This window comes from Panthera onca, chromosome C1 (assembly GCF_046562875.1).
Source record: "Panthera onca isolate mPanOnc1 chromosome C1, mPanOnc1 haplotype 2, whole genome shotgun sequence".
Taxonomy (NCBI): domain Eukaryota; kingdom Metazoa; phylum Chordata; class Mammalia; order Carnivora; family Felidae; genus Panthera; species Panthera onca.
The window spans coordinates 15,793,122-15,813,352 of NC_138346.1; the positions used below are offsets into that span (position 1 = coordinate 15,793,122).

General features: G+C 44.8%; 1 protein-coding gene across 4 annotated transcripts in view; it reads right to left on the minus strand.

Moving 5' to 3' along the window:
- The window catches only part of SGPP2 (sphingosine-1-phosphate phosphatase 2), a 107,883-nt gene that overhangs the window by 36,851 nt on the left and 50,801 nt on the right, over positions 1–20,231 (minus strand). Inside the window, exon 1 of one of the 4 annotated variants that reach the window (XM_060623837.3) lies at positions 4,214–4,284. The exons of the other annotated variants lie outside the window; for them this stretch is intronic. The gene's annotated coding sequence lies outside the window, so the exon portion shown is untranslated. Of the gene's footprint in view, positions 1–4,213; positions 4,285–20,231 lie in introns of those variants that run through there. 4 annotated transcript variants of the gene reach the window in all.

Here is a 20,231-nt window from a genome sequence, read left to right on the forward strand (position 1 = left end):
GACCAGATACCCAACCGTTCTACTCCTATCATGTACCCACGAGAACTGAAAACACAGGTCCTCACAGAAACTTGCACGTGAATGGTCTTAGGGTCATCCTTCACAATAGCCAAGAAGTTTAAACAACCCAGACGTCCATCCACTGCTGAATGGATAAACAAAATGTAGATCAGTACGATAGAATATTATTCGTCCATAAAAAAATAATGAGATACGATACAGACTGTATACAGGGATGAACCCCGAAAACAGTATGCTGCGTAGCCAGATAAGGACAAATATTGTATGATTCCATTTATATGAAATGTGCAGAACAGGCAAATCCATAGAGACAGACAGTAGATCAGTGGTTGTCTGGGGCTGGAGGGGAGGGGAATGGGGATAGGAGGTTTCTTATGGGCTGAATTTAGATGGTGGTAATGAATACATGAAGACATGAAAAACCATTGAATCACACTCTTCAAAAAGGCGACTATTATGATATGTGACTCTCATCGCAGTTTAAAGAGAGAGAGAGACACTAGACATCGAAATAGGTCCCCAAACACCTCTTCCTTGTGTCCCTGAAGTCCTTTGTTGCAAAGTGTTATTGACAACACCTTCCAGTATTGATTCCAGATAAGCAGCTATGGGGGCTACAAATAGTCTTTGCTTCAGGAGCTCCGCCCAGCTCTGCCCCCATCCGGTTCTGCAGGGCACTGAGTGGGGGACCGCCCATGGCACAGAGAAAGCTGCTGAAAATCCACCTCCTCCAAACCGGGACCAGGGGACTCATGCTAGAGCAATTTTTAGCTGTGGAGACTGTTCAGATCAACACTTTTACAAAGAGATGGGGCTGTGTTCTTGTTTACTTGGTACACGGTCCTCTCTTCTCCCTGGAAGACAGGGCTCTGTGGCATCAGGGAGTGAATTAAAAGCAGTCCTTTGTTATGGTTACTTCAGAACATTCTAGAGGCCACTGCCTAACAGCCAGTGTGAAAAGTTGTTTTCTGTTGGTGAATGTTTTCTCATGCTTATGGCATTACTTTATTTTCTTTACTTTTTAAAATTCTGAGCCCATTCCAGTGTGTGTCGTGTACTTGTGTGTGTTTGTGTGGGTGGGGTGGTGGTGAGTCACTCAGAGAAGCAACTGTAATTTCAAACTAATAAGATTTCATTCCATGCCTGAAGCACCAAAACAAAGAAATTACAGAGCAAACACCATAAATCACAGAAGACTGTCAGAAAACTGGTGTTTGCATATTCAAAGTCCCGTAGAAATGCAGATATAATAGCTAAAGCACAAACGACAGGTGAGAAAAATAAAATAAGTTACAACATTTGCCGTTCTAATGCTCCATTTTTGCAAGCTCAGAGCTGTTTCTGACCTTTCTGAAGGCAAACACTAAGGGTACAGAGATTAGTAATTAAGTCACAGATGTATGAACATCTTTGGGAAAGTCACTCCAAACCAACTAAGCCTCCTTTTCGTTATTAGAAAGGAGTTGGGTAAAACGATAACCTAATATTCGTGTAGGGAATTCTTTGGAGTATATTTTCATAGACATTATTTAACGTTCGTATCATTCTGATTTTACGGATGAGGAAACTGAGGTTTAGAGAAGGTGAGTGTCTCGCTAAAGATAACACCATCAGTGCAGCGGAACTGGGCTCGAATTTTGTTTTCTGATTGCAAATCCTATGGTCTTTCCACCATGCTCCAACGGCTAGCATCTGACGAATAACATGTTCAAACAGTATCTTTCCTTAAGGAACCCAAAGTCCATGATCCTAACCCATTGCATCCATGTAGCACTCAATAGAGGTCACTTGACTGCCCTTCAGACTGAGGGAATAAGATGTCACCGCTGCTGAGAAAATTTCCAAATGCTTATCTCTACCATTTCACCAATGAACTGTGCAGCAGAAGGCTGAGACCGGTGTCCTTTACTCGCCACTGGGCAGATGTCACATCCAAAATGGTACCCACTGCGGGAATGGGTGTCTTCAATACTAATAATTACAGAGCATGTACAAAAGCTAAAATCATGCATAAGCCTACCCTCCTTCAACCAATCAACCAACCACGAAAATCTGGAAACAACTCTCAATAGCCATGACAGACTACCAGTTAAAATAAATTATGCAACAGTTCAAAAAGTCTTATGAGATATACTGTTAAATTAAAAAAAAAAAAGCCACAGGCTGCAAGAGTATATATCGACCCCATTTGTATTTTTAAAAAATGTATTTACATATAAATGCATGTAGGCACATGGGAAATCGTGGATGATAGAATCACTAGGGGGTAGAACTAAGGTCTGGGGTGGCTACTGTGTGTACTGTTTGAGTTTTTCACACAAAAACAAACAAGGGGTGCCTGGGTGGCTGAGTTGGTTGAGCATCCAACGCTTGATTTTGGCTCAGGTCACGATCCTAGAGTCATGAGATCAAGCCTCGCATCAGGGCTCCGTGCTGAGTATGGAGCCTGCTTGAGATTCTCTCTCTCTCTCCATCCCCACTCTGCCCCTCTCCCCTGTTCCTATTCCCTCTCTAAACAACGACAACAACAATTTACTTCAGAGGAGAGTGTAACCATTGCAAAGAACGTTCCTTTTCATGACCCTTCTCTCTCACATTTTTAAGTGTTTTCATTGTTAGTCCTGCTGACCACAGGAAAATAAATGGTAAAATAATACTGAAAGATCAAAACCATTATTTTTATAGACCCCCCCCAAAAGCAAAAAGGCAGTAGATGTTAGTCACTCACTAAGTTCAACTTTCTTATCTGATTCAAGCCACAGACTGTTCCCATCTCCAAGTATGTGCTAAAAAGCTGTGTAACACAGCCAGCCAGGCTAGGCTACAGCAAAAAAAAAAAAAAAAAAAAAAAAAGTCTCAGAATTTAAGCCGGAAGGAAAGTCCATCTCTAGTCTTGGCTGACTATTAACCTAAGACTCTTCTGTTTTTGCTTGCATAGAAAACAGTAAAATCTGCAACGGGACTTTTTCACGGGTTAGAAACCCAACACATTCAGGAAAATCACCCCAAGCCATCTGAGCCAAGAGCCCAAGAGCTGATTCTTTGCCAATGAGCTTCACCAATCAGCCAAGCATCATCCTTGGTCTTTATGGGGCAACAACAGCCTACATGACTGGCTTTTTAGTACTTTCAAGATTAGCATGGCTTTAACCAGAACATGTCTGGACCTCTGGAGGGACCCTGTCTGTGGCTCTCGTACCCAGCTGGGCTTGGGGTCCCCTTCATGCTCCCAGATCAGTCTGCCCAGCTCTCGTTAACACTTTGCAAACTACGGTCAGTCACAAACCTCTGTCTGGATTCTTCCATACCCATGGATGACCCATGCGATTATCTCTTTAATACTGGTCTTCAAGTGGGCTTACTCCCTTCTAGTAAAACATTTGTGAAATCATGACCTGATTCGTGGCTATATTTTACAACCTAATTAAAACCAAGTTGTACATATTTAAAAAATAGAAACTCACCCCACCTACTAAGCACTCTGGAAATCACAGTTATACAATTAAGCGGCTATCGATCTCCACTCATTTTCATACGATTACTTCTAATCTGGGCTATATGCTTGTTTTATCCCCTGGCTGCAGCAAAAAGCCTGGGTCCTAAATGAATGCATACATGCGGTATGATGCAAACAGGCAGTAAGCATGCACGTATCCCTCACTATCCAAATTCTTGTGTTCTGAAATCGGAAGCTGAAGACATTTAGGTAAATGTTTGGATGAATTTCTTGCCATTAAACCTCATGTCACCTGCCACCTGGAACTCAGGAACCAAACAGATTGAAACAATCATAACCGTTGTTGTTCAACCTTGCTACCTGGACGTGGCCTAAAATGTATTACTTTTTCATGTTCACAACTCATGCCGCTCTCTCGGTTCCCCCTCAACAGAAGTGAGCTCACGTTTTTATGGGGCACCAGCCATATCCTCGTCATGTTGGTAAAAGTTGGTAAGAGCTAAGGGGATACGCCTGTATTAGGGGTCTAGTCACCAGCCTGCTTCCAAAGTGGACGCTGGGATTCCTTCCTTGACCTAGATAACACAGACTACATGTTAAGAAGTGATTCTACCCTTAGTGTGTTCAGGGAACCATCAAGGCTGAGAATGGAAAGCTGATAGGCAATGGAAATTCCATCCCCACTTTCTGGAAGCAAGATCCCACCAACAGCAGATGGGGTGATGTGCTCAATACCTCACAGAGCCCACTGATATCTTCACCATCTTAGACAAGGCCGGTGCTCACTCGAAGGGTAAAGACAAAGGATTATCATCTTGAGCCCTTGTGCTGATGTCACAATGCTCAGTAAGGGAGAGAGCTGTGGCAATGACAACTCCTTTAAGATTGCCAGCAATGCCATCTACAGACTGAGGGGTTGGCCCTCCTGGCTAAGGTTCTCCATGATGACCTTGGCAATGTGGAGGAACCTAAGACCATGGTCCATGCCATCACTGTTCACGGATCATGATGGTTCCGTGGTGGTCACGGATGAGAATGGCAAGCTGTGGCGTAACGTCCATGGCCCTTTTTCCTGAATCTCTAGTCCTGCCAAGGCTGCGTGCAAGGTCATCCCTGAGCTGAATGAGCAGCTCACTAGCCTGGCCTCGGGAGTGGTACCATTTCTAACACTAGCTTCCAAAATGAGCTATCATTTTCCCCAGGGCTCTCGTCTTTAGCAACGGCAAGCTAGAGCTTTTCAGCATAGTGCATTAATAATAAGCTTCTGCTGGCTTTACCTAAATCCTCGCTTGCTTAGATCTACGTCAGCTTGGGAGCCATTTAGATGTTAAAAATCAACATTGCTAACAGCAGCCTATATATGGTGCCTATGATAAAGCAAATACGGGATACGCTCTGGCCGTAATTCGGGAGAACAGTAGTTTCTACCTTCAAAGGACACTGGCAAATCACTCTCTTATTTTTCTCCATAAATATAAGAAGGGGACACCAGTAGGTTATATTTAGTGACCAGTTTTTGATCTTTCAATTTTCCCAAGATGTTTTTGTGTACCTACCCTAATTCCCGGTGATTTTTTCAAAACTGAATTCACTTCACCTAGGCCAATTTCTGTGTTTCATCCGTGTTTTACAAACGTTCCCACAATTCGATCACTCGTGTTCTAGGAGTGGGCCCAGCAAATGGGAAAACTTAGGAGAGGGACACAATGAATATCTGCCCAGACCCTTCTTAAAACCCTGGTCATTGGCCACCTAGGTAACTTGTGTTTCACCATAAAGCATCTGTCTTAAAAACTGTTGGTCATCAAAACAAATGTTCTTACGTGTCCCCTTTCAGCTCCACCAAACCCCAAACATTTACTAGAACAAAAAGAGCCACGTAGACGAATGTACTTGTGTTTCTGTGATGTGTGTCAATTTCCTGAAGGAAAAATATTCAATTGGAAAAAGCAATTAAAATGGGATTTGATTGGGATTAAAATGGGATTCAGGCTCAGTAGATCTGGAAATCTCTCTAGCTCCGGAGAGTGTAGCCTTGAACTACTCTAAGAGAATGTGATCACACTGCCCTTGCCTGTCCTTCTACGGCAGTATCTGTGGAGGAGGAAGTCTCTGGAGGTGGTGAGGTCGGGGAGGCCATCACGCTGACCTGACAGACCCTGAGCCTGATTTTAGGCTAAGGGACCGACCCTGGACACCTGGTCTTTCAGGACACCGCAGGCTCTCCTTCCACAGTTGATCGGAATTGGGTCATTTTATGTTGGCTGTAAAGAGATGGCTCTTGCAGGTTCAGGAGAGCGGGTCACCCAGGGAGTCTGTCAGTCTACATTCTTACACAACTCAGAAAAGATCGGAATGGTGGTCACTCAAGGGAAACACAAAAGATTTTCTTTCTGGAAGGATTAAAGACTCCAAGGAGTCAAGCCACACAACCTCATCCATCCAAATTCTGAGTACAGTCAACCGCATCTCAGTGGCTTGCCTCTCACAGGACCAGTTGACCGCACCGCACAGAAAGAAATATGGCTTCTGGTGTAGGCACATGTAATGCCACGGTAACTCCAAGGGATTACAACCATCTTTAATCAGGAAAGCGGTCTTAAGGAAGGATTTGTGCCAATGGTCCTTGTTGGAGGGAATACAAGGGTTAGGGGCCTTCTGCTTGCCTGGATTTGGTTCCCGTCGCATATGTCCAAATCTTCCCCTTTCTCTTACTTGGCAAGAAATTTAACACTGAGCTAACTGGTGATAGGAACGGTGGACGGTAGTCCCAGACCTTCAGGCCTGGCTGTTCTCTGCAGTGCGGGCCACATTGCCTCATGCTCAAACGACTGCGCATTCATGGGAGAAGCACTGTTTCATTATGAGGTGCTTTCTTGTGCTATGGTCCCTGAGCAAACAAAATTACCAGTTAAAAGGCTGGAAAGGAAATGGAGGGCTAAGGAAATGCATACGAATAAAAATTCAATATGCAAGCTAACAAAATTATGGAAGCCATAATCATAGGATGTAAGGAAGAAAATTCACTTACGACAATGCAGATGACGTCAGTTTTTGGTGAGGGCGCCCTGGCTACGTATCTATCTACTCAATGTATCGGGGGAGTAGCCAAACATCTATTTCCAATTTTCAGTTTGACATCCCTGGCCGTGCTAATCAACACTGGCCAAGGCCGATTTCATACTCGTTTTTGAACAACTATCAACATGATAGCCAGCTCCGTGTGCCAAGTCAGTTTGGGGTCTACAGACCCAAGCATCCAATCTCCATAATACCCTCAATCGGCTATGTGTTTATCGATACCCTTATATACTCCTCACCTCCCCCCACTTTTCTGGTTATACTTCTCTTCCCTCCAAACTGAAAAGAGGCATTCTCATGAAAATTAGGACCCACACGGTCATTTTTCTACTGCTCCCCTCCCCCACCATCACCAGCCCTGGGAACAGCAACTACACATCCATTTGTAAATGTAATGGGCCCTGGTCTAAGATTTAACCTCTCTCCTGGGAAATGTCTAAACGTTGGACAGTCTTCTGTACAGGAGAGAGTACCCAAGCTCTGACGTTCAGGTAGAGGCTCTCATACCAAAGGCGTAAAGCCAGTCAGCCAGACTGGTTCAGTTCCTTTCTGCCAACCAAAGGGTTCAGACATACTCTGAGCCAGCCCAGCGTGAGACCTTAACATTCTAAGTTCTAACCTGGGGCACTGGAATTCCTGATCCTTCAGCCTCTCTGCCAAGAGACTTCTGGTTCTAGTAAGCTCTATGGAAGGGCTTGCTTGGCTTAAATATAATAACACCAACTTTTAGAGCTCAACCAAAAAAACCCAAAAAACCTGCAACTCACCACTTCCCGAAATGAACATATTCTAAAAACTAACATGATACTGCATTTGACAAGGGGGTGTAGACGTGTAAATATTCTCTAGCCCATCATCTCTGAAAAGCAAGTTTCCTCTTCATTTTGGCTACAGTGATGTCTTTCTTCTGAAAACACGGTCTGCTTTTCCTCTGACGCCCCATCTCTGCTGTTTTCCTCTACATCTCTGGCAGAAGGGTTTCATTGCAAGTTTTCTCCCAGGCGGAGAAGAATGGGCTCTCCTCCCCTGGAGTTAGAGGACTCTCCTGAAGGGCCAGTCTTTGAGTAGGAAGGGCCAGGAATCCCAGAGGGTCCCCTGCCTGACGCCTGCTCTCTGCAGGAGGCAAAGGAAGGAGTCTGGAGGAATATAGGCGACATGGAGAGAGGAGAGCAGGGCGCCACTGATTGTCCAGTTGGCCAGTGAGTGATTAACTCTATTAGGAGGGGCTGTTGATCACGCAGTCAGCAGCCCCCAAATGGGCCTGTGACCGGGGCTATAACCTCCCCGTGACCCTTTGTAATGAGAGAGGCTTGACTTGAGCCTTGCCGGTGTCTGCTTTCTGGGCCAACAGGCACATCCCTGAACCCTTTTCTCTTACTGCCACATGCAGGAAGGCGGAGGCCCGTACGGTGGTGAGCAAAGCCTGTCTTTGTACAAAACTACCGTTCAACAAAATGTCTTATGGATTTGAATCGCAGCACAAGTTTTGTTTCGAAGATGGAAAAGGCCAATTCGAAGGTGGCTTCACGCTCTTAAAAATCTGAGGGCCTTGCCTGATGGGCCATTCAGGCTGCTTGGGAACACCGGTTTCCAAACGAATACAGAAATCAATCAGAAAGACCGCTAAGGTTGCAACATTCTAGATTTGCCATGAACCCATTTACACGTGAGTTGCAAGTGAACTGTCCATCAAGTCTGCCCTGTGCCCAAATGCCACCTTCTGAGAAAGGCCTTCCCTGACCTCCTTCCCTAACACAGTTACCTCTCCACACACCTTTCCTTTTTCTCCGTAGAATTTCACGCTGCCTGCATTTAGACTATGTATTTCTGTTTTATTGGCCCTATCCTCGCCTGGAACGGATGCCCTACCCTGTTTGCGACCCAGAGTCTGGAACAGTGCCTGGTGTAGTTTGGAATCTTTGCCCTCGCCACCCGTGTCAGCCTAAAAGTCTCTGCCAGCTTCTCCCTCTGCCTCCTCAGTCTTCAAGCCTTAACTTAAATGAAACAGCCCAAAGCACTCTTTCTTGACCACCTTCTTTCAAGTAGGTCTCTGCTTTCACCGTGGTTGCGGCCCAAACGATACCAACAGTCTTCAATTACTGCATCGTTTTACTTAATACTGTCTGTTTTGCCTACTCCTAAATCCCAGGAAAGCAGGCTGGGGTCGGTCTTGTTCATTGCTTATTCCCCAGCACTTAGCATATAAGTATCATCAGATGTTGGTTAAATGAATGACTAAATTTTAAGCTGTTGCTCAGCAATGACAAGGTAAGAAAGGAGATCTGACAGTCTCGTTAGAAAGCAGATAAAAATCTGGTTTCGGGCTCAAATATTTATCAGTTCAGAAACAAACGGAATTGTTACTTTCACACCGAAAAAACCTGGACGGACTCTCGACCAAATTCGTGCCCTGACTTTCCATCAGGGACACTGAGGAGCCATTGCAGATGGGGGGAAATTCCATTTTAAAAAGATCTCAAGGGTGCTATCTTAGTACTTTGTGGATTTTTCTAGCATATCTGGAGCACCCTGAACAGTTAATTACTTCTTTACAGGACTGTCCCCTGTAGGGGGCCAGCCCTTAAGTCATCTTTGTAGAAACAGCCTTTATTCATTTCACCCAAAGATTTGAGTGGCTATAAGGAACCATCTGGTAGGGAATGAAGATACAAGGTCTAGGCTGTCGTTTTTGTGTTTGTTTTTAGACATGCCAGTGTTGAGTCTCAGAGGAGGCAGGGGAGGTGGCATCATGACGGGCAGTGGCAATAAGAGGAAAAAAGGGAGAAAACGGAGCACGATACGCCTCAAATGCATAGCCAGGGGTGGGAGTGTGGGTCATCAGGAGTTCTGTGATTCCAGAGAATGGGCAGGAGGAAGGGCTAAGGGTCGAGACTGAGGCAGAAATCCAATTGTAAAAGACCTTACGGGTAGTTTTACGGTGCTTGGATGTTAGCATGCTTTAAAGAGTAGTGTGCTATCCTACTGCATGAGATAGGTCACCCAAACACTGTGGGCAGGACGCATTTGAGGGTCCTAAGAATAGCTGTAAGGAGATTAATTAGAAGGTTAATGTGATAGTGCCAGATAAAGACGACGCAGGCTCGAACTGAGGGAGTGTTGCCAGAGATGTGGGAAACAGGAAGTTACAAGTGCAGGGTATAGAATAAAAATCTCTACTGGATGAATAAATGGATAATCCGTGGCTCCCAGGAGAATGGCTGTGCCCACTGCTTTAGAAAATGTATCAAAATCTCAGGGACACCTGGGTGGCTCAGGGGGGTTAAGCATCCAACTTCGGCTCAAGTTATGATCTCACAGTTCGTGGGTTGGAGCCCCGCATCCAGCTCTGTGCCGACAGCTCAGAGCCTGCTTGGATCCTCTGTGTGTGTCTCTCTCTGCCCCTCCCCCATTCACACGCCGTCTCTTTCTCTCAAAAACACACACTGAAAGAAATAGAAAATGTATCAATCTGAGAAGTGAAAACCTAGTGGACATGAACTGTTTTAAGATGCTTGTGTTTATTTTTGTAGCTTTTCTGTTTCACAGCTCCCTATGGTAAGGGAGATCATTTAGATGTTTTGATTTAGAAGTCCTGCTTTTTAGGGGCACCTAAGTGGCTCAGTCGGTTAAGTGTCCAACTCTTGGTTTCGGCTCAAGTCATGATCTCACGTTCGTGAGTTCGAGCCCCGCTGCACTGGGCTCCATGCTGAGAGTACAGAGCCTGCCTGGCCTTCTGTCTCTCACCCTCTCTCTTTCCCTCTCTCTCAAAGGTAAATAAATAAAAAAAAAAAAAAAAAAAAAAAAAGTCCTGCTTTTCGAATCTAGCAACCTCATGAAAAAATAAGAGTCAATAAGTCACTTACATTGGTAAATAATTTAGGGTTTATAGCTTGTATCAGTACTCTAGGAGGTAATTGAGAATCTTATGTAACATACTAGGTAATGTCTTCTTCAATACTATGTAACTTCTAGGATCAATTACTGGAGTGAACAAAAGATTGTATGACTGGGGCACCTGCGTGGCTCAGTCGGTTAAGCGTCCAACTTCAGCTCAGGTCACGATCTCACAACTAGTTAAGTTCGAGCCCTGTGTTGGGCTCTGTGCTGACAGCTCAGAGCCTGGAGCCTGCTTCAGAGTCTGTGTCTCCCTCTCTCTCTGCCCCTCTGCCACTCACTCTCTCTCTCTCTCTCTCTCTCTCAAAAAAATGGATAAGCATGAAAAAAAATTTAAAAGAAATTGTATGACTGATTACTACTGACCTGAGCATGCATCTGGCGAGATCAAGGTCCCTGAATTAACCAGTATATAAAGTAAAACACACAGTTGATGTCGTTAATCAATGGCCTACGTGTCCTAATAGAATGAAAATAGTTTCTCCATATATTAAAGTGATACAGCACTTTTTAAAATCCATGTTCTTTGTGAACTATTTATTCAATTAGAAACAGTAATAAGACAAGGTAATAGGCTATCTGTGCCCCCCCAACCCCCCTGAGAAGGAGGTACTAAATAGCAGGTTCTCAATGGTTCTCATGAATGCTGGGAAAGCCAGCTCTAAAATATATAAAAGGGGAGAATATACACAAATAGCATAATATTTGGTTGTGGAAGATGCTTTTGTAGTTACATTTATATAGAGAGTTGATCCTTGAGCAGCGTGGAGGTTGGGGCCCAGTGGAAAATGTGCAACTTAAAAAAAAACTTTTTTTTTTTAAGTAAACTCTTAACTCACGTGGGGCTCAAACTCGTGACCCTGAGATCAAGAGTCACATGCTTTACTGATGGAGCCAGCAAGGTGCCCCTCACGGGTAACTTTGAACTGCCCCTAAACTTAACTACTAAGAGCCCACTGTTGACTACAACCCTTACCAATAACATAAACAGTCAAGTAACACATATTTGGTACGTTATGTGTATTATATACTGTATCCTTACCTTTAAGTTGAAAGGTAAAATCTACGAAAATCCTAAGAGAAAATACATTTACAGTGTTGTGCTATATTTATCAAAAAAAAAAAAAAATCCACAAATAAGTGAACGTGCATGGTTCAAACCCATGTTGTTCAAGAGTCAACTGTCTCTATTATAACCTCATCAGTTATATCTAATGCTTGTGATTTGACGCTATAAAAATAAAGTCAGGGACCCACTGTGTGTTCCAGCAGCAGTCTTTAGGTCTCTACCTGGTTTCCTCATCTAGTCCCAAGTGTAGGCTAAATACTAACCCTTAAACAAAATGACTCCCCCTCCTCATTTTTTGTTGTTGTTCTTGTTATTTATTTGTTGTCTTGGTTAAAGGAAAAATTCAAAAGCCTTCCTGGAAGGTCTTCTGCGATACAGAAGATTGTATGTTGCATAAGGGGGAGTAAACACAAACTAAAATTTGCCACAAATGATATTTGAAAGGGAATGATAGGGTAGTCACATAAAGGTATCCTAGGGGGGAATTCTCTATTGTCTCTATCAAACAAATCCCAAATCTGGATATAGGAAAGGATAGGCTTTATTCGAAAGAATTATTTGCAAGAGGGGAAAGGCCTCTAGCAATAGGGTAACCCCTCTGGTCCAGAGTTCTGCAAGTGTTCTAAGACTAGCCAGAGAAGGGCTTTTCTGTAATAGGGAGGAATGAAAATGTTCCCTGGGTATGGGGAGGTGGACAGGACAGTGGATCAGAGATGTTGACCCTGAGCTCAGTTTATTCTCAGGAGGGCCCTTTGCGGGGGGGGGGGGGGGGGGGGGGTGTTGTTTGGGGTAAATGTGGGTCAAAGTTCAAGGGCCTGGGGATGGAGAGAAGTTTCAAGCTTGATCAAGCCAGGTATTGTGCAGATTGGCCAGGGGAGACAGAGTTCAAAGAATCTACAAGACAAAAATGGGAATTGGAAGGTTGAGTCTGGCCATACTCTTGGCTTAGAAGTCAAAGAAAGGGAAGAAGAACTTGGGCACTTTATCTAACCAGGTTTTGATTTGTAGGAGAAAGTGCTTTGGTGAAAGTACCACGAGATCAGCTCTGACATTGCCAAAATGCTTCAAGGCCCTCAAACCACCATCTTAGGTTAAGGGCAAGCCGAAGAAAACTGCCAGAAGCTTTCTGAGAAGCTGACGCTAGGCAAAATCAGAATTCAGGTCACTGTGCAAACAGGTGCAAACTTTCCTTTAAAAGAAAAAAAAATGACCCAGTCTTTACCAAACATTTAAATGTCTGTAAATCTAAAGCCTGCTTACGTTTATCCAGTATACATTATAGTGACTCATTCTATGACTGTTCTTCTTGGAACTTTCCTAAAGGGCTGCATTTGCCCATCCACAAATATTCTACGTCGACTACCTACAGCCTAACCTGCCGGGTGCATTCCAAAGACTCTCCCTTTCCTCCCTAGAGGCCCTTTGTTTTAGGCTGGACACAGTATGACGGCCTAAGCAAGCAGCCGGATTGAGAAGGATTAGTAACGTCACATCCTTAGTTTTGTCATAGCAAATACAGGTATTAAATATCTTACCAAAATGATGTTAGATTAAGATAGGAATACATTTTCCGGGGTGGGGGAAAAGGAATTCTATCTGGATGTGCTATGCCACCTGTGGAGTTGCAAGCTTCTTTATTTTTAATATTATTTTTAGAAACAATGAAGGACTCATGGAACTTATGTGTGGAACCTACTAACATGCTTCTGACATATTTTCTTATGTTTATTTGTAATTTTTTCTATTTCTTTTAGAGAGCGCGCGCGAGCAGAGGAGGAGCAGAGGGAAAGAGAACCTTAAGCAGGGTCCACACCCCACCCCCATCTGCCATCATGTTTTAGACACAGAAATGTTACCGTGTCTGCTTACGTCCAGCTGTTTTCATGGCAGCTGTGAAATGCTGGCATGAGACCAATTACAGCGGAGAACCATCTATCTCCTGGTTCTTCAGAGGCGCGCACATTTTCATCATCTTTTACTTTCTTCCCCCCAGGCTCTGCAGGGGCGCACCTCGGAGTAGTTTATGAACGAGGTGTTGGTAGCAATAGCTAACGCATTGTGTTTAAGGTTGCAAGATCCCCAAACCAAAAACTACAGGTAGAGACTTCGGCCTGATGTGTCCGCAAGAACACAAGATTCAGATGCTTTCAGAGAGGCCTTCAAAACATTACCATTCTTGTCTTCCACTTCGTATCAACGTCTGGTGTTTAAATGCACATGACCTCAGCGTCTCGCGTCGCAAAGGCTGGGAAATGTCCAAAGTGTCGCCCAAAGAGTATTTGCCATTGGGTTTTGATTTGGGTATCCATTCACCTTGGCTTTTCCAGGATAATCTCAATCACCAAGATTTCCGTGCCGTTTTCCAAGGATATTTTCTGAACCAGGATCCAGCTTGTGAATGGCTCTTCGTATTTTAATCTTAAAGGGGACATCCTAAAAAGGCTCTAGGTGGTCTTACACTCTTTTATAGATTTTCCTTAAACTATTCTTTATGAAGGTATAAAATTATACAAAATATCCATAGGAGAGCTAGAGAACAGATTAGCACACCTTAAACACCCTTTGAGGTTACTGAGATGGTTTTAAATAAAGACAAGCACCTGATTTCCCGAAACTCAGGCTTTTGACAGAGTTTTAGTTATTTAGTCCATTCAGTGTTAAACATACCCTTTTAGTTGTCCCCAGGGAAAATAGTCAAGCATTCTTTGGAGATTAGTATTTTTTTTTTTTAAGCATAAAATCCAGTCTTCTACGTTGCTTTCTACAGTACAAATTTAGGTTTTCATTTCTGAATCCAGCCCCCACTAGGCAAGAGCCTCAAAGAACATTTAGCTTCTTTGGAACGCTTACCCAAGTGAATGAGCCCCATCTTTTTTTTTTTTTTTTTTAATGAATTCTAATTAAACATCCACACTGTGATCCTTGTTGGCTAGAGAAAAATGGAGACTTTCCGTCTGTCCCCTTGTGTCCATTCTTTCTGGCTAAATGTTTTCCCCAATTATGTAGACAGACACTGAAAATTGCTCAACCTTGATTTATTTCAGGAAGCCGTCATTTAAGAAGCCCTGATGGGGGCGTGGTCAGGCTGGGCTGGGCTCCCTTCCCACGGGCAACCCAGATACTGGTGTGTAATATCAATTGTAGTGTTCGTATTAAACCCAGAGTTTCATTTTCTCCTTTGACTGAACCTTCTGTGATGGCCTCATAAAAGAAATCAGCTCCCTTATTTCCCTCATTTAGCTTTTATTTGTGTAGCAGTGTTCGTTTAAAAAGAAGCGAGTTTACTGCTTCTCATAACTTGCTAATTTCCAAGTTAGTTTTTGGAAAAACCTCCAGGATGTCATTTCCCAGCCTCTAAAGTCAAACTGCTATGTATTTGAAAAACATTTTCAAGTTGAACAAAACATTTTTCCCTTCTGATTTCAGTGCCTGTGAATGCCAGAAGAAATTTAATTTTGAAAGAAACAAAAAACGAACATCTTTTTCTAGTTAAATCTGAGCATATGCAATACAATGAATTTATATGTGTACACACACACACACACACACACACACACACACACACACGGAAGCTCAGAGGAAGACTCATGGGCTTGATGTTTGCCATCGCACTTGGGCCCGAACTAGGAGGAGTGCTGAATCCTCAGTGCTTCCATCTGGCCCCCTGGCTTGAATTTGCAAGGCCAAATGATTCCTAGCAACTCAGACTTGGGGAGGGTCCAGCTATCTCCTTAAGGACACTTTTCACAGGGAACCACTGTTGCTCTTTATGGTGGACACCAAGAAAAAGTGACATGAGCCAACCCAGTCAAGGTATGGGGCGGTGGGGCGGGGGTTGGGTCATTCCAGGGAAATTTTATAGGGCCAGATGCATTGTTGAAGTCAGAACATATGATTAAAGACTGCATATCCTCAAAGACATCACCATCAATATTTTTATAGTTGTAAAACTCTTAAAATAAGACGGGCCCTATGGTCAATCGGTTCAACTCCGTATTTCATAGATGGTCAAACTGAGGACCCAAAAGAAATGTCATTTGGGTAGTTATTAGTAAGCTCTGGACTATGATTGGTTGCACATCTCTGAGTCCATTCTGGCCTTGCCATGCCCCCTAGGAAGGCTTCCACTCCTACCACTGAAACATACACTGTGTTAAATAGAGAGGGAACAAAGTAGACTTGAATTAAAATTCAAGTCTCCTAACTCTTAAGGTTCCCTTCCCCCCTTTTTTTTTTAAATGTTTATTTTTGAGAGAGAGAGAGAGAGAGAGAGAGAGAGAGAGAGACAGAGCCTGAGCAAGGGAAGGGCAGAGAGAGAGGGAGACACAGAATCAGAAGCAGGCTTCGGGCTCTGAGCTGTGAGCACAGAGCCCGATGTGGGGCTCGAACCCACGAACTGCAATATCATGACCTGAGCCAAAGTTGGATGCTTAACCAACTGAGTGACCGACGCGCCCCAAACACTTTGGTTCTTTGATTCAGTTATTCCTTTTAGGCTAAAAGATTCATGAGTCATCTTGACCCTACTTCCCTCTCTTTCTTACGCATTCACGCATGAACTTGGGAGCCCTGTTTAATCTCCTATCACACCATTTATCACAAGGCAGCATAAAAACCGTATACGGTGATCCAATGTTGTGTAGACAGGCCAGGAAATAGATGGAAAAGGCGAACTACCCTCAAATCAATAAATGAGGTAGAATTTAGGGAACTTTTTCTTATTTTCTTGGTTTTTGTATTAATGTGGTTCACTACTCATAAAGTGAAAAATAAAATTAATCGAGCACATTTAAGATGCAAAAAAGCAGGAGTACATTGAACGTAATTCATGAACAGTGGTTCATGGCCAGGATTCTGGGATCAGACAGTCCTAGGTTGAAATCCTGTGTTTCCTATTGCCTACGTCAGCTTGGCTGACCTTCTCAAGCTGCTTCCTTGCCCTTGAGATGAGAATAATAATAGTGCCTATACTGCACTCAGTGATGTTTGTAAAGTCCACTGCTTCCTGTCTAGGAGTCAGGACTCCATAAATGATGGCTATGGCTGCCCTTACAGTTATCATTGTCTTGAAAGCTGGCACGGAGGCCACGCTCACCTGAAGAATCCTCAGGCTGTGCCCGCGTAGCCACACGTGGCCTTGCACTTTTGAATTCTAGGATGTTGTTTGCTCTTAAGCAGTTACACTGTGGCTCCTTGAAAGTGGTGTATTCACTGGCCTCACAGAGGAAATAAGAGCACGTGAGCTGGACCCAGCCCGGCAAGGGCAGTGCTGGAGCTGGGGCTCGGACACCAGCAGGTGGACTGGACCCGGGGGCTGGTACCCCGGGAGTCGGTCGAGCCAGCAAGCCTCAGTTTCCCAGATTAGCCCTTAGATGACCGAGGCTCAACTCCAAGCAGGCCTAGTGCCTCCCGGCTACCATGCGTGCCCACTGAGGCTACCAGAGCAAAAGGCTTGACTAGTGTCGGTGGCAGCGGGGCCTCTGACTAAAGAGGCCTCCCCTGCTGTCTGCCCTGGGGAGAAGAGGCCACAAAAGGCTTCTCTGGGGAAGCCGCCCCTCCCCCACCCCTGTGCTGCACTGGTAAAAGGACAGGGAGGAGGACAGATGACAGCCATTAGGTTAGTAAGACTGGGTTTGTCTAGGAGCTCTCAAGCTTCCAGAAAATTCCAGAGGCCTAAATAAAGGACCTCTTGAGCTGTGAACTGGCAGAGCACTTAACTGCTCAAGGCCTTTCCTTCTCCATTCCCAGCACAGGGGACACTTCCGGATCCTCAAAAGCTACAAGAGACCTACTGAGGAAGTCAGGCTCTTCGTCCTCCTGCGGCAGGGCTGGGTGGGCGGGGATGCAGGGCGGATGTAGGCTCCCAGTGACCAGAAGCCTGGGAAGCAAAGGCCCAGGGACTAGAAAAATGCCTTCCCGGGAGGTTCCATCTCCTCAGGCAAGGACAGTCCCCTTCAGGTCAAATCCCCACCTCCTAATGACACAAAGGCTTCCTCTTTTCCTCGCTCCTCCTTTTCTACTAGGCTGCTTTGCCAAATAGAAGGAGGTGGAGTGGAGCGTGGGCCTAGGCATGGCAGGGTTAGCAGGCGGCCATCTTCAGGCATCCAGCCCTGAGACAAAGGTACCAAAGCCCTTCTCCACTGTCCCAGGCTCCTGCCCCCCTGGGCATGTGTAACAAGTCTGGGGCACACAGCTTGACGAGTGAGGGTTACTCACAGGGACCACAGCACAGAGAAGTGAGGGACAAATGTTTAGGAAATCCATGAGGTAGCTGTTGTGCATAGAGGGCTCTTGCACAACAAGAATGAGAATTGGAATGAGACAACTCATTCCAATGAGTTGGAATGAAACATTCCAACTTCACAGGCCACGCACATTTCTGAGGAATTAGATGGCGGGCGGAGGGGGGGGGGGGAGGGGGGTAAAGTGCAGCCATTTTAAGCTAGATGAGAAGGACCCATGAGCGCTGGGCAACAGAATCAGGTGTGATCACTCCCTATGCTACTCGCTGGTTGCCGTCCCCCTGGGTAAGTCCCTTAACGCTTGGGCCTCACTTTTGCCCCCTGTGAAATGGGGTTCTCGAATGTAAAGCATTTGGCATGGAAGGGAGGCTTAGCAAAGCAGACCCATTCAAGCATGCAGCTTTGCAAATGGAATCGATTGGTAGGAAAAAAACACTAGACTTGTGAAGATATTATTTGAAAATTTTATCTAAAAGACCTCCCCCTCCCACCCCCATGGTCTATTGATAAGCTCATTCTCTTTTGTTTTACAAGTGAATGGGAGGGAATCTGGGACAAAGTCCAGTCCAGAAGGGTGGTTTGTAAAGACCCACAGGGACTGAGTGCCCCAGCCCCTCCCAACCCCCCAACCGCCCTCCCCCTGATGGCTGCGGACAGTGGGGGACAGTGGGCCACCACAGCCGCCATCCCCCACAGTGGATTCAGAGAAACTGAATGCCTTACCCTCCTCCCTGCCTGGCTGCTGCCTGTTTCCTGGTCTGGATAGGACTTCACAAATGTTACCTGTTTTTTTTTTACCATGAGACTTAAAAGGCTACCATAAAACCAAAGGGAGAAGACAAGGACTGACTGCACCCCAAACTCTATGAAATCTTTAATATTTTGCATCATTTTAGAAGTTCCATAAAGGTATCCCCCCTGCAGGCCCCTGGGCTTTCAAACAACTTCATAGCTCGCAAAGCTGTAAACCAATTGCACAACCATGAGGAGTTAAGTGATGCATTTAGAAGTGATACTTGGGAGTGGCGCCTGCTCTTTGGGAGGATACAATTCTGCTCAAGCAAAACCAAAGCAAACCTGGGGCGCCCGGGTGGCTCAGTCGGTTAAGCATCTGAATTGGTTTCGGCTCAGTTCGTGATCTCAAGGGTTGGGGGTTTGAGCCCTGAGTCAGGGCTCCAGGGCGGAAGCCTGTTTGGGATTCTCTCTCTCTCCCTGCCCCTCCCCTGCTCATTCTCTCTCTCCCTCTCTCTCTAAATAAACTTAAACAAAGACACAAACAAAAACAAACCAAACCCAAACCCAGCACTGCAGCCTTTAGGGGGGGGCTGGGAGCAGGGACAGTACTGGGGGTGGGGTGGCCGGACAGAGAGGGTCGTGGGCACATTTTCCAGTCGTCATCATACAAGAGAAGGGGAGGACCATCTTTCAGGTAATGGTGGTGACACATGGGAGAGACTGAAGTCTCTCTTTTCGACCCTAGGAGTCCAGTTCAAGGCTTTTTTTTTTTTTTTTTTTTTTTTTTGAGCCCAGACTAAAACCAAAATATATCCTTCTTGTCTTTCAAAACCAAACCAATACAGTTTGCATAACAACCCCCTAGAGACATTTACTTAATATTTAACTAAGACTCAATTACAAGATTCTACTTCAGAGAATCGGGGGCACAAACTCTGCCGCCTAATTCTACTTCATTCAGTGCAAGTGAGCGTGGGTTGCAATCCGGCCTGTGTTGGATACTTTTCAAGACTCATTAATCTCGGGCAAGAACCAATTTAACGAGCAGGGCAGTCTTTTGAAGTGAATCGTGGTAGTAGTTTAAACAGAGGATTAGGAGCTAATCACATTTAAAGTCATCTTGTGGCACTAAAATTGACCCCAGACTTGGGGGGTAAATTACAGGGACTGGGAAGGCTTTTCCCTTCTCCTTCTGACTCCCCTGTGGGACAGCCAGACAGCCGCCTGCCCACATCCAGAGACAGCACCCCATTCTGACAGGTAGCTTATCACGAAGTTTGCCTCTTAGCCAATTTACGGGTCAGTTTTATAAAATAATACTCTAGATTCTACAGCCATTGGACACTGTCTAGGTCACAGGCACAGTTTAAGTGTAAATTTGGGGTCTGCTGTGTACTGTAGATATCAGCTAGTTAGATTTCAACAATCAGAATGTAAGCCAGGGGTAATCCATCATTTTAAACTTGAACTCCCCAACGTGAGTTCATCGGACTTGGGAGAGTAGGAACAGAAGGGCCTGGCAATTATAGTCACCAGGCAATTAAGCATTTTCCTTTAAAGTGTTTCTTCAATCACATTGAACACAAATGGCAGGCAATCTATCAATTATTTAGCAGTGGATTGGATATGGACTTCAGTTGTACTGTCTAATATTGAGGGGATTCACCACACAAGGCAAAATTAGTAAAGGCACATTAGCATTCAGTCTGCAAAAGAGAGGGCGTGCCTTCTG